Here is a 17,458-nt window from a genome sequence, read left to right on the forward strand (position 1 = left end):
GGTCTCCTGGACTCAGATGCCTCCCCTTTGATAGAAATCATAACAACACACTTGAATTTAGACTCCCCGACTATTGTTTTAGGAGATTTCAATTTACATGTGGACAACCCTACTCTTACCACCAATTGCGAGGCTCTACTCATGGCCCTCTCAGCTATGGGCTTTAATCAGATTGTCAACAAGCCTACCCATAAAGCCGGCCACACCCTGGACCTCATTTTCGTGAATGCAGGAATCAAATACACTTCCCCTCCTTCTTGCACTCCGGTCCCATGGTCAGATCACTCACTAATCACCGCTACTTTCTCCCTGACACAATTCAGAAAAAATCCCCCACCGAAATCCTCATTTCTCTACAGAAAATCCTGTTCTTCTAACGACCTCAACAACCAGCTCACCTCAGAGCTTCCCCATCTTAACCTCTCTGACCCTAACTCAGCCATCCTATCCTGGAACAACATCACCGAGACAGTAGCAAACAAACTATGTCCTCTTTCAGCAAAAAAACTAAACACAAACTCAACAAAAAGACAACCATGGTTCTCAAACAACCTCCATACGCTTAAGCAGAGCCTTAGACACAAAGAAAACAAATGGCGCAAGGCCCCAAGCCCCAGCACCTTAGCCGCTTACAAACTCGCTTTACATCACTACAAGAACTCCACACTAAAATCAAAAAGGGATTACTATGCGAGCAAAATACATGACCTTGTATTTGATGCAAAAGCTCTTTTCGCTTACGTATCCAACCTGACTCACATCAACACTCCAGATATACCCATAGACCTAGCTCAATCCAAAGCCGAGGAATTAGCTACTTTCTTCCAAGATAAAATATCTAACCTACTAAAGCGATTGACCCCTAGTAACAATCCTATCACCGCTGACCTACAGATACTAAACAAAGGAACCTCCTTGGAATCTTTCGAACCCATCACAGCCTCTGACATCCTTCTGTTACTTAAGAAAATGAAACCCTCCTCCCACCCCTTCGATCACTTACCTACAAAGCTCCTCCTTCTTATACCGGAAACAATCTCCAAAACCCTGGCAGATATCATAAACTGCTCATTATCCCAGGGAATTTTCCCAGAAGAACTTAAACTAGCTTCTCTAAAACCACTCTTAAAGAAACCCAATCTTGACCATAAAGACCCCAACAACTTTCGCCCAATTTCAAACCTTCCTTTTATTGCCAAGATAATGGAAAAGCTGGTCAATACTCAACTCTCCAACTACATTGAAGACCACAAAATACTTTACCCCTCTCAATATGGATTCCGTAAAGCATCAAGCACGGAAACTCTACTCATATCCCTGACTGACAACATCATCATGGGACTAGACAAAGGCCAATCCTTCTTACTCATCCTTCTAGACCTTTCGGCTGCGTTTGATACTGTCAACCATTCGACCCTCCTCAACCAACTGTCGAACATAGGAATATCAGGAACTGCCCTATCATGGTTCAACTCATTCCTCAGCAACAGAGGATATAAGGTAAAGATCCACAACAAGGAATCTTCCCGACATTCCTCATCTTTAGGAGTTCCTCAGGGCTCCTCCCTCTCACCCACACTCTTTAATATTTACCTCCTTCCGCTCTGTCAACTACTAACCCGCCTGAAACTAATCCACTTCCTATACGCGGACGACGTGCAGATCCTGATCCCTATCAATGAAACCATTGCCAAAACTCTTGAATTCTGGGAACTCTGTCTTAAAGAAATCAATCTCCTCTTATCAAATTTAAACTTGATATTAAATTCGGCTAAGACGGAACTTCTGATCATCTCACCTGACAATAGTAACCCACTTCTGAGTCTTCCAACCAACCCACCTACCACCCAAACAAGGGACTTAGGAATAATTATCGACAACCATCTCAACTTAAAATCGTTCATCAAACAAACTACTAAAGATGGATTCTACAAACTCCAAGTACTTAAAAGAATCAAACCGCTCCTGCACGTTAGAGACTTCAGAACGGTACTTCAAGCAGTTATCTTTTCTAAGATAGACTACTGCAACTCTATCTTACTTGGTCTTCCTTCTGCTTCCATCAAACCCCTTCAGATGCTCCAGAACACAGCTGCGAGAATTCTGACCAACACCAGGAGAAGAGATCACATCTCACCCATTCTCAAGAACCTGCACTGGTTGCCTATACACTTCAGAATCATCCACAAATCCATCACTATTATCCACAAGGCCATACATCACCAAACAACGCTCGATTTACAAATTCCTCTCAGACAACACACTTCCACCAGGCCCATCAGAGAAGCCTACAAAGGATCACTCCATGTCCCCCAAACCAAAACCACTCACTACCTAACTTTCAGAGACCGAGCCTTTTCCACAGCCGGCCCTTCATTATGGAACTCTATCCCTCCGGAGCTGAGACAAGAACCATGCCTACCGTCTTTTAGAAAAAGGCTTAAGACTTGGCTATTTAAACAAGCCTTCCCAGACCCGATCTAAATGATAGTAATTTTACAAGAGACAGCAAACTATACAATAGATTTCATATCATAATGTAAATAATGTAAATATTTTAAATCTCTTCCGTTCGTCTCTCTTATTCTAATTTCTCTTCCCAGTTTTAAGACCCTGTTGTAATGTAACTTTTGTTCTCCTTGCACTTGTTTTTCGTTTCTTGTTCTCACCCCTTGTTTTATGTAAACCGGCATGATGTGGTTTCTAATCATGAATGCCGGTATAGAAAAACGTTAAATAAATAAATAAAATAAATAAATTTGACAACTATGCCTTTAGACTGTTATACATTTTAAGCCCCAGTAAACTATGTTCGGTAAACTCTTAGGAAGGGGAAGAGCAATGGATTATTTCACAGATCAAGAGCAGAAACATTTGTTTCCCCTACTTAACTCATTCTAGAACAATGGTTCCCAAACCTGTCCTCAGAGCACTCCAAACCAGTTAGATTTTTGGAATATACAAAACAAATTTGAATGAAATATTTGCATACAATTGAGTAAATGTAAATTTCTCATATGCATATTCAGTGTATATCCTGAAAACCCATCTGGTTGGGCAGTACAGAGAATAGGTTTAGAAACTACTGTACTAAAATATAAGAAATCTGAAAATGAAAGATATTAAAATATAATGAGGAGATCACGTGACGCTGTGAAGGAGAGCGGATGTAGCTTCCCTTCTCTGGCTCTCATTCCTCTTATCCAGCCCCATCCTTCAAATCCCAAACATCAAATTAGCACCTCATTCACAGGATCCCGGAGGAAGCTGACGCCGGTGCACTTGGTCCACGAAATGTCAACCCGGACAGCGAGGAAAGAGAAAGAAAAGAAGATAAAGGGCGGCCTAACGACATGCAGTCAGAAGATGAGCCGGGCCTGCCTGATTCACCTGTCCCTAACCAATTGGGCTGATATTAAAGCGGCGGTGGTGGAGGCGCTAGAGCCCGAATTTAAGAAGCTATCCCACCAATTAGGTGAATTAAACTCCTCCATTGCGGGTTATGAGACCCGATTTGGGGATATGGAACACAGAATTTCTGAAGCTGAAGATGGCCTTCACAACACACAGGCTGAGTTGGCAGCACTAAAGAAAACGATGGAAATGCACACAGACCGAATGGAGGACCTTGAAAATAGGTCCCGCAGATCAAATCTTAGGTTTGTGGGACTTCCAGAATCCTTGAAGGAACAGGGGCTGCCTCAATGGCTTGAATATTGGCTCACGAAAGAACTTGCTCTAAATTTGACAAGAGGACCTCTGCGCGTGGAGAGAGCACACAGACTTGGCCTATCCAAATCCCAGCAAGATAAGCCTCGGGTAGTAATTGCAAAAATTTTAAATTATGGGCACAAAGAGGAAATCCTGCGTGCTGTGAGAGGAGGTAAGGAGCTTAGATATGAGGGGCATACGGTCCTCATTTTTCAGGATTTCTCGGTGGCATTGTCAGCCCAGAGGAGAGCTCTCTCGCCCATGTGTGCTCAGCTACACAACCTTGGGCACCGCGCCATGATTGTTTACCCAGCTCGGGTTCGGGTCGTCACCCCTACCGGCCCACGTTGGTTTGCAAACGATGGATACCTGAGGGAATTTATCTCTTCACTTACCGGTTCTTCGGCAGGCCCCCGGGATCAGACAGATGCGAGTAAGCATTGATGGCCGCGTGTCCAAGATGGCCGCCGGCACGTGGTATGCAGTGTGTTTACTGTGCAGACGGCCACTGGATTGCTTACGATTCTAAAATAAACAGACGGGTGGGGGCCATTCTGTGCCTCCCAGCCACAGTTGGATACTTGTTGAAGTTTTTTTGGTTTTTTTTTTTGTGAATAACTTCTCCGGAGGAGGGCTGATCGATCACAGTTTTTCTCGGGCGACCCAGACGGTGGCCAAAGTGCGGACCGACATCCAAACGTATGTATGTCCACCCCCTGCTTCGGAAGCTAGCATACATTTTGGAGGGGGACACCTGAGGCGGAGGCCCTGAGACTCGTGCTGGGGGGGGTGGCGAGTCGAGTCCGCTTTGCCATGCTGGGACTCATCGGAAGTGGACATTACAACAGTCACTGCGTCTTCGGAGGAGCAGTAAGCTGCGGATGTCGGCAGGGATCCACAGAGCCTTTGGTATGGGTTCGGGTGCAATGCTTAGTGCCCCTGGATCCGTGAGTCTGGGTGCAGACCTTCAGTATATTTTGCATCACATCTGAACATAAAGTCAGCGTTCAGGACATTTCCATTGGTTTTTTTTTTTTTTTTTTAAATGTTGTTATGGTTGCTGAATTAAACATGTTGGGGATGCAATGTTTGGGAGGGTTGGCTGTACACACAGTTTCACGCACGACCGGCTACTGAGGGGGGAGGTGTCTGTGACTGTTTGGTGCCCCTTTAGTTTCTAAGTGTGCCGGGGCAGAATGTGATAGCTTGATACCTGGGTTCCCGGCTTGGAAACTTTATTTAATGGCTGACAAACTCACCTTGGAGCTCTCCAAGACAGGGGATGCGGGGGGGGGGGGGGGGGGGTACATTGCCGGCTGGGAAGGTACCTAGATATGGGGGGGGAGGGCTGGTAGCATCTGTACTGATCTCGGTGTTGGGGATTAGTTGGTATTGGAATGGCGAAAGTGGGAGTAAGTGAGGATAGGGAGGGTGAAGGGAATGGGGATCGGGGAGGGAGAGGAGGGGGTGGGGGAAAGAGGGTGGACCCTGGCCAGAAAGCGGTTATGTCTCTTTTTCTGGGTGGCTTGAGTGGTGGGTATTATATGGCTGACATTCTCTGGGTGGGGGAATGTGGATGGTTGTGGAGAAGGCTAATGCTGGGACGGCCTTCTCCTCTCATTTCATTTACCAATTTTGTTGTGATCACGTTTTTTGCTCTAGATAATGGCTAGTGCAGGGCCTCTGTTCATTTCCTGGAATGTTTGCGGTATCCATTCCCCGGTTAAAAGATATAAAATTTTACAGGCCCTAAAACGCAGATCGGCAGATCTCGCGTTCCTTCAAGAAACCCATCTTACGGATGCCGAGCATTCCAAGTTGCGACAGGGATGGGTGGGAGCGGTCCATTTTGCCTCTGGGAACTCAAAATCGGCGGGGGTGGCAATTCTAATCAAGAAGAACCTCCCTTGGCGGGTTCTTAATGAGATTAAAGACCCCAATGGTTGTTATTTAATCTTGGAGGCAGAAATTAATATGACCCCTATAGTGGTATGTTGTGTTTACGCCCCTAATACCCAACAAAAAGCATTCTATCGTTCCCTACAGCATATGCTTCTTCCATACTTGGACAAGAACCTGGTGGAAGGGGGGGATTTTAATGCATTGCGAGATCCAAACTGGGATAGAATTTCAGTGGGGCCACACACCGGGCAGTTTCATAAACATCTTCAATCTCTTGAGGACACTGTACATTTGGTGGACTCCTGGAGGACACTTCATCCCTTCGAAAAGGGCTTTTCCCATATTGCTAGAGCGCATGCGACCCAAACTCGAATTGATTACTTTTACGTCAGTGCGTCCTACTTTTCTCAAGTCACTGAGGCAGGGATTGGAGATGTTATCATTTCTGATCACACCCCCATCTGGATTCAATTAAAAGCTAAACCTGAGATGCCAGCGGGGCGAATTTGGAGGTATCCCTATTTTTTAGCACAGGATTCCTCATTTAAGGCCTATATCCGAGAGCGATGGGAGGATTACGCCACCTTAAATCAGCAACATCTGGAGGACCCGGTCCTATTTTGGAATACGGCTAAAGCCGTATTGCGGGGTGATATCTCATATGTTGCTCACTGGCGGAAGTCCAAGGATAGATGTCTCTTATCCCTCAGTGCTCAGTTGCAAAAAGCAAAGAGGGAATTGGTTGCCCATCCATTCGTGCAAACACGTTCAGTCTACATCTCTTTGCAAACGGAAATTAATGCCCTGCTGCACCAAAGAGCAGCAAAGAGTATTCTCTATTATCGTTACAGGTTATTCCAGTTTGGTAATAAGTCCGGGAAAATGCTAGCGAACTTGGTCCGTTCGGTAGGGGGAGCACGACATGTTGCAGCAATCCGTACGGCGACCGGCCAGACAGTTAACAACACTCATGATATTCTAGCTTCCTTCCAGCAATTTTATGCTGAGCTTTATAGCTCTGGGGGGGTGGTCTCAGGATAAGTGGGATGAGTTTTCTGCTCGGGTTAAGATTCCCTCGATCACTGTGGCGCAACAGCGGTGGCTAAATGAACCGATTCAGGTGGAGGAAATGCGTAGAGTTATTCAGCAGGCGAAACCATTGAAGGCACCAGGCCCCGATGGATACAGTTCGGAATTTTATCAATGTTTAGTTGACCCCTTGGTGGACTTTCTGCCCAAGGTCTTCACTAATCTAATTCAGAGGGGTTCATTTCCTCCTTTTGGTAATATCGCACATGTGACATTAATCCCGAAACCAGGGAAGGACCCATTGGAGCCGGCGGCATATAGACCCATTTCCCTACTGAACGTAGATCATAAATTTCTGGCAAAAATTTTGGCAGATCGCTTGGGCACGATATTACCCACGTTAATCCAACCAGGCCAGGTGGGGTTTGTTAAGGGACGTTATGCCATTACGAACATCAGGAAGGTGGCGGTGGTGATGGCCCTGTGTAAACGGACAGAGATTCCCTTTTTGGTGGTCAGTCTAGATGCCGAAAAGGCATTTGACAGGGTTCAGTGGGGCTTGTTGTTTCAATTACTTGCTGAGATGGGATTTCAGGGTTTCTTACTTCAGGCGATCCGATTACTTTATTCAGCTCCTCAGGCCAGGTTATATATAAACGGGGTGTTGTCCCCCTCTATTTCAGTGGAGCGTGGTACCTGCCAAGGATGCCCTTTGTCCCCTCTGCTATTTTTGCTAACTATTGAACCCTTACTCTTGGCATTGCAGGCGACCCCTAATATTCGAGGAGTACAGTTTTATTCCCATTCGAGCCGGGAGATATTTAAATATGCCGCTTTTGCGGACAACATCTTGGTTTTTCTCACATCGCCGGATCGATCCCTTCCGGCCCTCTTGAGCTTATTTCATGCATATGGGGAGTTCTCGGGTCTAAACATTAATTGGGATAAATCGGAAGCCTTAGGCTTCCCGTCTACTTTGAGAGAGGGTTGGACGGGAACATTTCCCTTACATTGGGCGGGCGCTGCGTTTAAATACTTGGGGGTTTCTCTTTCATCGGACCTGAATGCTGTCTATTCTCTCAATATCACCCGTCTCCTACAGGCCACGAGAGATAGATTGGATCACTGGAGAGAGCTCCCTTTGTCTCTTGGAGGGCGCATCAATCTCTTCAAGCTAATTATTTTGCCAAAATGGTTATACATTTTGCAAAACTTTCCCTTTTGTATTAAACGGCAGGACTTGGGGACCCTTGAGGCATTGGTACGTAGGTTTATATGGAAGGGGAAAAAAGCATGCATTCCCTTGCGCTGGTTGCAACTGCAGTGGGGAAGGGCTGGGATGGGAGTCCCGGATATGCAATGCTATGCTGTAGCTGCAAACCTGCGATTGGTTCGAGATTGGGTCTCTGGGGACTCTAATTATATAGTGAGGCTGGCGGAACAGACCTTAGTGGCGCCCTTGGATGTACTCTTCCTACTCATGTGTCCCAATGGGGATCTAACTGAGATGGTTCGCCGAGATCCGCTAACTGCCCCTCTACGACATGCCTGGCGCTACCTGACACGGAAGTTGGGGATTCCGACATGTACCGCGTTTTTACTGCCTATTATAGGAAACCCTCACTTTACACCGGGCTCTCAGTCACGGGTGTTCCGCGATTGGCGGACAGCTGGTATTAACATGCTGGGTCAGGTGACGGATCCTTCTGGGGTCCCCTTTTCTTTTGCAGAGCTTCAGGATGAACATGGTCTGCCGGGCACCCATATATTTGGTTACATGCAAATTCGGCATTATTTCAATTCAATCCCAGCCACTAATAGGGTTCTGGCCCATCTTCAGACCCTGGAGCGTTTCTTCCGACTGAGTAGTACCCATGGGCCCTCCCTATCCGAGTACTACCATGGCCTCGGTGGGGATCCTTCTGGTGGGGTATACCAATGTTTGGTGGAGAGGTGGAGTAGAGATGGAAGGTTCCAGGTACCTATGGGAGTCATCAAGACCAATATGAAAGCATTGCTGGGAACCACTTCTAATATGTATTATCGAGAGATGCAACTGAAATTGCTTTACCGGGCTTATGTAACCCCGCAAATTGCATTTCATGCAAGGTTGGTTCAGGCTGCATCCTGTCCCAGGTGTTCTTGGGCCCATGGGACTATGTTACATGCCTTTTGGGAATGCCCGGGAATTAAAACATACTGGGGGAAGACTGTGAACTATCTACGGGGGTTGCTGGGGTTGGATCTACCCTTATCTCCATACATGATATTGTTTGACTGTATCCCCAGACCATTGGTTAGGGGGGTGGGTCCCCGTTGGTTTCTGCGAAAGGCCTTTGCAGTGGGGAAGAAAGTTATCTTACTAAATTGGAAGGAGGCCACGAGCCCCTCATTCTGGTCGTGGCGTAACCATCCTCATCATATGATGCAGATGGACAAACTGGCTGCTCAATCAAGCCTTCAGCGTTGGCGACGATTTCTCCAGGTGTGGAATGGATACGTGCAAGCCTTACCGCATCGGGCTCGAAGCTTGATTCTCAATTGCTGACCTGCTTTGGACATGCTTGCTCACCTACGTGTGAACCCACCAGAAATGGACCATCTTGAATAGTAAATTAGTTGAGATCTGGTCGGGGGGGGAAGGGGAAGGTATATTAAATGTGTTGCAGTTGTTATAATATGTTTCTAATGGTATTGGAGATATAGAAGAAACCATATGTCGCCAATACCGTGTGTTATGTACCACATTTTCTTAATAAAAATTGTTTCTAACAAAAAATTATAATGAATTTGAAAATGAAATATTATCTAGCTGGTGGCGTACTTTGTGCTTCTCCTACTCAAACGATGTGAGATGACATCTTTTATGGGCATTAAATAAAGGATACAAATATTCTAATCTGGTTAGTGAGAAAGATGGGAACCGCATTCGTGCTATTGAGTTTAGACACCAAAAAGGCATTTGACCAAGTAAACTGGGAACTTTTGTTTCAGGTATTAAAAAAATGGGGGATGTGGCCCTCGACTTCTAAACTGCATTAGGATGATGTATAAGAACCTAGTCACAGACAAAGTCAATGAGAGAGGAGAGATTAACTTTTATTGTAAACATGAAAAAGAAACCAGACAGATGAAAAAGTTTGCAGAAAAGATAAGTAATAGTATGGATATAAAGGGAATTATGGGAGGAGGGGGTGGAATATAATGGAGAAATTACATACCTGATAATTTCGTTTTCCTTAGTGTAGACAGATGGACTCAGGACCAATGGATATAGTGTACTCCTGATAGCAGTTGGAGATGGATCAGATTTCAATCTGACGTCAGCCCTAGTACATATACCCCTGCAGGAAGTGCAGCTCTTCAGTATTCTCCTAGGAAAGCATTGTGGATATATGTATGACTGAATAACTTGATTAACTTTATAACTTGGATAACTTGATTAACTTGATAATTTGGTTAATTAATTTGAACCGGTTGAATTGGTTATAGCTGGAGACCACCAGTGCCCTCACTGAGAAACATCGACACCCGGTAATTTGGGTGTCCTAGCTGAAGGCAAGCATGGCTTATGTGAATCACTCGCTCTCGGGGATGTCACCCAAGAATTCCATAAGTAACGGCAGCCGTGGGTGGGATGCAGAGTCCATCTGTCTACACTAAGGAAAACAAAATTATCAGGTAAGTAATTTCTCCATTTCCTAGCATGTAGCAGATGGACTCAGGACCAATGGGATGTATAAAAGCTACTCCCGAACCGGGTGGGAGGCTGCCCGTGACCCACTTAGTACTGCCCTTGCAAATGCTGTGTCCTCCTGAGCCTGAACATCCAGGCGGTAGAACCTGGATAAGGTGTGGATGGAGGACCATGTCGCCACCCTGCAGATCTCAGTGGGTGACAGCATCTTGGTTTCTGCCCAGGACACTGCCTGGGCTCTAGTAGAATGGGCCTTCATTTGTAAAGGCGGTGGCTTGCCTGCTTCTACGTAGGTCACCTTGATGGCTTCTTTGATCCAGCGGGCTATGGTTGCTCGCGAGGCCGCTTCCCCTTCCTTCTTCCCGCTGTGAAGGATGAATAGATGGTCCGTCTTTCATACGGATTCTGACCTTTCCAGGTATTGGACTAGGAGTCTGCAGACGTTGAGATGGCGTAGACTTCGAGCCTCTTCTGAATTCTTATGCTCATCTAGCAATGGTAGCGAGATGGTTTGGTTGAGATGGAAGTGAGACACCACTTTGGGGAGGAACGACAGAACTGTGCGTATCTGGATGGTTCCCGGGGTGAGTCTGAGGAATGGCTCTTGGCAGCACAGCGCTTGTAGCTCGGATATATGACGGGCCGAACAGACTGCCAGCAGGAAGGCTGTCTTCAATGTTAATAGTCGAAGAGACAGGCCGTGGAGAGGTCTGAAGGAGGTTCCTGCTAGGAAATCTAGGACCAGGTTGAGGTTCCAAAGAGGCACCGGCCACTTTAGGGGTGGTCGGATCTGCTTGACTCTTTCAAAAAGCGGGAGACATCCAGGTGAGAGGCTATGCTGCCACTCTCGCTCTTGGTTCCGTAGTATGACAATGCGGCCACCTGTACCTTGATGGAGTTGAGAGACAAACCCTTCTGTAGGCCGTTCTGCAGGAATTCCAAAATCGCAGGAATTTTGACTGAGCGTGGTATGATGCCGCGGTCCTCACACTAGGCTTCGAATACTCTCCAAATCCTTATGTATGTTAGGGATGTGGAGAACTTGTGTGCTCTGAGTAGGGTGTCAATTACTGCCCCCGAGTATTCGCTCTTCCTCAGGCAAGTCCTCTCAATGGCCAGACCGTAAGAGAGAATCGAGCTGGATCCTCATGGAGGATCAGTCTCTGTTGGAGCAGGTCTCTGTGTGGAGGTAGCGGAAGGGGGCTCCCTGTCAGCAGTCTACGCATGTCTGCTTACCAAGGTCTTATTGGCCAGTCCGGGGCCACTAGAAGTACTGGTCCCCTGTGGTGTTCTATCTTGTGGATGATTGGGCCTAATAGGGGCCACAGCGGGAAGGCGTATAACAGTCTCTCCTGTGGCCAGGTCTGTACCAGGGCATCGATTCCCTGGGACTGGAGTTCCCACCTGCGGCTGAAGAAACTGGGCACTTGGGCATTGGACCGGTTTGCCAGGAGGTCCATGGTTGGTGTTCCTCAATGGTTTACTATCAATTGGAATGCTGTGGTCGAGAGCCTCCATTCTCCTGGGTCTAGACTTTCTCTGCTGAGGTAATCCACAGCAACATGGTCTTTCCCGGCATGTGGACGGCCAAGATCTCTTGAAGATTTGCTTCCTCCCATGACATGAGGAGGTCTATTTCCAGAGACACCTGCTGGCTTCTGGTTCCTCCCTGACGGTTGATGTAGGCCACTGTTGTGGCATTGTCCGACATTACTCTGACTGCATTGTCTCGGAGTCTGTGACCGAACCGTAGGCAGGCTAGTCTGACTGCCCGGGCTTCTAGGCGATTAATATTCCAGCCCGCCTCTTCTTTGTTCCATTGCCCTTGGGCGGTTAGCTCCTGGCAGTGTGCTCCCCATCCTCGTAGGCTGGCATCCGTGGTGAGCAGGATCCAGGTTGGTGAGGATAGTCTCGTTCCCTGTCTCAGATGGCCTTCTTGTAGCCACCATCGTAGTTGGGCCCAAACTCTGTCCAGGAGCTGAAGAGGTACGGTGTAGTTCTGGGACAGTGGATTCCATTGTGATAGAAGTGAGCGTTGTAGGGGTCTCATGTGAGCTCGTGCCCATGGCACTACTTCCAGTGTGGATGCCATGAGGCCAAGGACTTGTAGGTAATCCCATGCTGTGGGGCGAAGTTTGCTCAACAGGGTTCGTAACTGGTTCATCAGTTTTGATCTCCTTGGCGGTGTCAGGATGACCTTGTCTGTTTGGTGTCGAACCGGACTCCCAAGTATTCTAGAGATTGAGAGGGCTGCGGGCAGCTCTTGTTTGTGTTGACCACCCACCCAAGGCTCTCCAGAAGAGTTTTGACTCTGTTGGTTACCTGGTGGCTTTCCTCTGGGGATTTCACCCTGATCAGCCAAGCATCTAGATAAGGGTGCACGCGGATTCCTTCTTTCCTCACTGCTGCTGCCACCACCACTATGATCTTGGTGAACGTCCGGGGTGCAGTGGCTAACCCGAATGGTAGTACCCGGAACTGGTAGTGACTGTCCAGGATCGAGAAGCATAGAAAACGCTGATGCTCTTCATGGATCGGAATGTGTAGGTAGGCTTCCGACAGATCCAGGGATGTAAGGAACTCTCCTGGTTGTATCACCCTTATTACAGAGTGTAGGGTTTCCATGCGGAAGTGATGAATCTTCAGGTGACGGTTGACCACCTTGAGGTCCAGGATGGGCCTGAACATTCCTTCTTTCTTGGGGACGATAAAATAGATGGAATAATCAGTATTTATTTGTTGTGGAGGCACTGGTGTTATAGCCTCTAAGGCTAGCAATCTGGTCAGTGTAGCTTCCACTGCCATCCTCTTGGAAGGGTCGTGGCAGGGGGATTCCACAAACTTGTCCAGAGGAAGGTGGTGGAAATCCAGGTAATATCTCTCTCGAATGATAGATAGGTCTCACTTGTCCGAAGTTATCTTGACCCATCTTTGGTACAATAGAGCAAGTCTGCCCCCTATGGCTTCTTCCTTTGGATGGGTCGGCTGATTTTCATTGTGGGGTGCGGCTGGGGCCTAGGCCCGAGCTGGCTCCCCTTTTGTTGTGCTTATTCCGAAAGGACTGGCTTCAGCCTGCAGGGCGGGCCGCTTGATATGTGCTTCTATATGATGGAAGCGCTGTGATCCTCTGCCCCTGGAGGTTCGGGGGAAGGATCGTTGGTTTCTCTTATTCTTGTCCTCCAGTAGCCACGGCAGTGGGAACTCTCCCCATTTGTTGGCTAGTTTCTCTAGTTCGCTTCCGAACAGGAGTGTTTCCCTTGAAAGGCATCCTTGTGATTCTCGTTTTGGAGGATACGTCGGCTGACCAGTTTCGGAGCCAGAGTTGTCTTCTGGCTGCCACGGCGGATGACACACCTCTAGCTGTCGTGTGCACCAGATCAGAAGCGGCATCCGCACGGAATGATACTGCTGGTTCCAGGGCGTCCCCAGGAGTGTTGTTCCTGCTCTGTGCTAAGCAGGCGCATGACACCACAGCACAGCAGGCCGCGATCTGTAAAGACAGCAGAGACGTCAAAGGACTGTTTGAGGATAGATTCCAGATGTCTGTCTTGAGCATCCTTGAGTGTTGCTCCTCCCTCCACCGGGATAGTAGTGCGCTTTGAGACTGCACAGACCATGGCATCCACTTTCAGACATGTCAGGAGATCTTTGGCTGCTGGGTCCAGAGGGTACATGGCTGCCAGAGCCCACACACCTTTGAACCTGGTTTCCGGGGCATCCCATTCCAGGTCAATTAGTTGCTGGACGGCTTGTAATAGTGGGAAATGGCAGGAGGTCTGACGGAGTCCCTCTAGTAGGGGGTTCGTCTTAGGTTCCCCCGAGGCACTTGTGCCCAGGATAGCAAGCTCTTTTAAGCTGTGTATGACCAGGTCTGGAAGTTCGTCCTTGGTGAAGAAGCATCTCATGGTTCGGTGGGGCTCTGTCCCCAAAGGGAGTTCCCCTTCCTCCAGGTGTTCTGAATCCTCATCTGAGTTGTCCGTGTCCCCGAAGGCGGTGGGATCACTTCCCTGGGCTACAGGGTCCCGGGATGTTGAGGTCCTCTGGTGGCGCCTGTGGCCGCATTATAGGAGGCCCCAGTTGCATGTTGTCAAAGGTATGCAGACCTTTGAAGAATTCCACCCAGGAGATAGATGCTGGGTCTAGACTAAGGGGCACCGTGTCCCTGGGGAGCCCCATTTGAGGGGAGGGTCCCACTATGCAATCCTAGGTGCGGCATACTGCTCGAGAGGCTGGAACCCGGTACTGGCTGGGGAGGGCCATGAGTTGGATCCCCTAGAGCCTCTTCGCACTGTATACACAGGGCCGTGGCCTCCTCATGCTGTGCAGCTCTAATGTGGCATGCTGGGCAAAGGCCCTGAGCCTTGAGTTTCTTTTCCGGTGGTGCCATGGCTTGTGCGCGTAAATTACAGTTGTGCGCTCCAGTGCGTCGAAGTTGTGCGCGTAGGTTTGGTGCGCGTTCAGGGAGATGTGCGCGCTGTTGTGCGCACAGATCGAAGTTATGCGCCCGGCACAGTAAGCGTGTGGTTATGCGCTTCGCTTGTACGCACGGAACTTGGGCGTGCGACGTTGTGTGCACAAGGTATTTGTGCGCACGGCTCGCCTCTGTGCGCAGAGGGCGGCGAACAGATCAAAATGGTGATGGCGACCACACGGACAATATGGCGACCACCTCAGAGGGTCTCCACGTGGGAGAACCCTCGGATCTGACCGGGGTCTAGCCCTGCTAGGGCAGATCAACCCGGTGCCAACTGGCGACCTGTGCGACTCCTCGAGCTTCGGAGACCGGAGACTTTTAAATAGATTTCTACCTTACCTTGACTCGGCGCTTCCCGATCTCGTTCCGGGCTGTCTCCGGCTGCAGGGGGAGAGGAAAAATACCTTCACCGCCGTGCTCGAAGTTGCACCCGCTGCCTCTCAGCCTCACCCGATGTCGGGGGCTAGGTCCCCGCCGAGGGTCGGCCGCCGGGCCGAGGCTCGCCTCTGAGGGATCGCAGAAATCACCTTGAGCATTCTCAACTGGGGGAGGGACCCAATGGGTGTCACCACAGGAGAGCGGGGCCCGTCTGTAGAAATAAGATTTCTTCTTATTTTGGTTTTCTTTGGTAAAATTACTCTAACGCTGTGTGAGCATGCATAGAGTCCCTAACTGCTATGGAGAGGGAAAATACTGAAGAGCTGCACTTCCTGCAGGGATATATGTACTAGGGCTGACGTCAGATTGAAATCTGATCCGTCTCCAACTGCTATCAGGAGTACACTATACCCATTGGTCCTGAGTCCATCTGCTACACGCTGATGTTTTGTTTGTGTTGACAACGCCAAAGACCTCACCACCATATTTTACGAAGGAAGAGTACAACCAAGCTTCCAGTTTTAAAGTTAATCATATTAAAAAAAAAAAAAAGGAGGCTTTCACTATAAATGTTTCTGAGCAAGACCAAGAGATAATGGAGAACATACTACAACTTCATTTTTATATGCAGCGATTTCATTTAATGTAAGAAATGTGATTAAGAAAAATTGAAATTTATATTCTGTAATCTATTGATATTACAAAATTTATATAATCTTCAATGTTTGTTTGTGATAAAAAAAAATCTTGTGTATTTAGTAGAAAAGCAAGATACCTCTTAATGGCATTCTATACAGCATGACAAACAGTTCCTGAGCTGTCAGTAGGAGCATATTCATATTTTGGACATCTTTCTACATGTCACTGAGTGCACTGATAGGAAGGAAGGAACAACAATCCTTAAAGACTGCTAGATTAAGAAGGTCATGAATCCATTTCCAGTATATCTCGGCCTGTTGGGCTAGTCAATGTCAAGGGCAGAACAGCAGAGACTGCCATGGCAAGAGAGGTCACGCAAGATATGAAGGAAATGAGGTACGACAATTCAGAAAAAAGAATGGACGTTACAACACAAAAATGAAAAGAAAATAAACTGACATGAGAAGTGGGAAATTAGAAGAGACTGAGTGAGATAATTTATTGCTGTCTAGACCATGTAGAGCAAGACAAAGGAAGCCCAGCCGATTGAGGCAGGAGCCTCATAATTGGACAGGCATGCTACAGCCAGCTCAAGGTGGGGGAGGGGGGAAACGTGGCCAATAGGGCTCCCTGGCTGATTTAAAACTATCCAGTCACAAAACTTGAATTTAAACTTAATTGCCGATAATTCATAACTGGAGAAATTACTTACCTGATAATTTCATTTTCCTTAGTGTAGACAGATGGACTCAGGACCAATGGGTTATATGTTCCCCTGCTTGCAGATGGAGACGGAGTCAGGTTTCAAAGCTGAAGTCACTCTAGATATACCCATGCAGGAACCTCAGCCTTTCAGTATTCTTTTCGAAATGCCAATGAAGAACTAGATTAGAATTTGTATACACCTTGATTAAAAACTGGAGACCACAACTGTACTCAACCAACATAAGCACTGAATCCCAGTAATACTATAGATGCCCTGAACTAGGGATAGGGCAACAGCTTACGCATAATCATTTGGAATCGAGGTTTGCCTCATGGGCGATTCCTTGGGGCCTCTCCTGGGCAGCCATAGGTGGGATGCTGAGCTATCTCTGTCTACACTAAGGAAAACAAAATTATCAAGTAATTTCTCCATTTCCTAGCATGTAGCCAAATGGAATCAGGACCAATGGGATGTACAAAAGCTACTCCCAAATGGGAAGGGAGGCTGCCTGCGGTCCAATTAGCACTGCCCTCACAAAGGCTGCGTCCTCTCGGGCTTGGATATCCAGATGGTAAAACCTGGAGAAGGAGTATAAGGAGGACAACGTCGCTGCTCAACAGATGTCGGCGGGAGACAGTAGTTTAGCTTCCGCCCGGGATACTGCCTGGGCCCTGATAGAATGAGCTTTGATTTGGAGAGATAAAGGCTTCCCTGCCTCTACGTAAGCTGCCTTGATTGCTTCCTTGATCCAGCGAACTACGGTAGTTCGCAAAGCCGCTTCGCCCTGTTTCTTTCTCCCACGAAGAACAAACAAGCGATCTGTCTTGCACACCGGTTTTGAACATTCCAGATACCGCACTAAAGGTCTAACTGATGTTTAGATGGCGAAGAAGGCGGTAGTCCTTCCTTGTCCTTTTGTCTG

General features: G+C 47.8%; 1 protein-coding gene across 1 annotated transcript in view; it reads right to left on the reverse strand.

Annotated features, from left to right (window-relative positions):
• The window catches only part of IPO11 (importin 11), a 1,257,051-nt gene that overhangs the window by 1,156,456 nt on the left and 83,137 nt on the right, over nucleotides 1–17,458 (reverse strand). The window lies entirely within an intron of this gene.

The sequence above is a fragment of the Rhinatrema bivittatum genome, chromosome 1 (assembly GCF_901001135.1).
Source record: "Rhinatrema bivittatum chromosome 1, aRhiBiv1.1, whole genome shotgun sequence".
NCBI lineage: Eukaryota > Metazoa > Chordata > Amphibia > Gymnophiona > Rhinatrematidae > Rhinatrema > Rhinatrema bivittatum.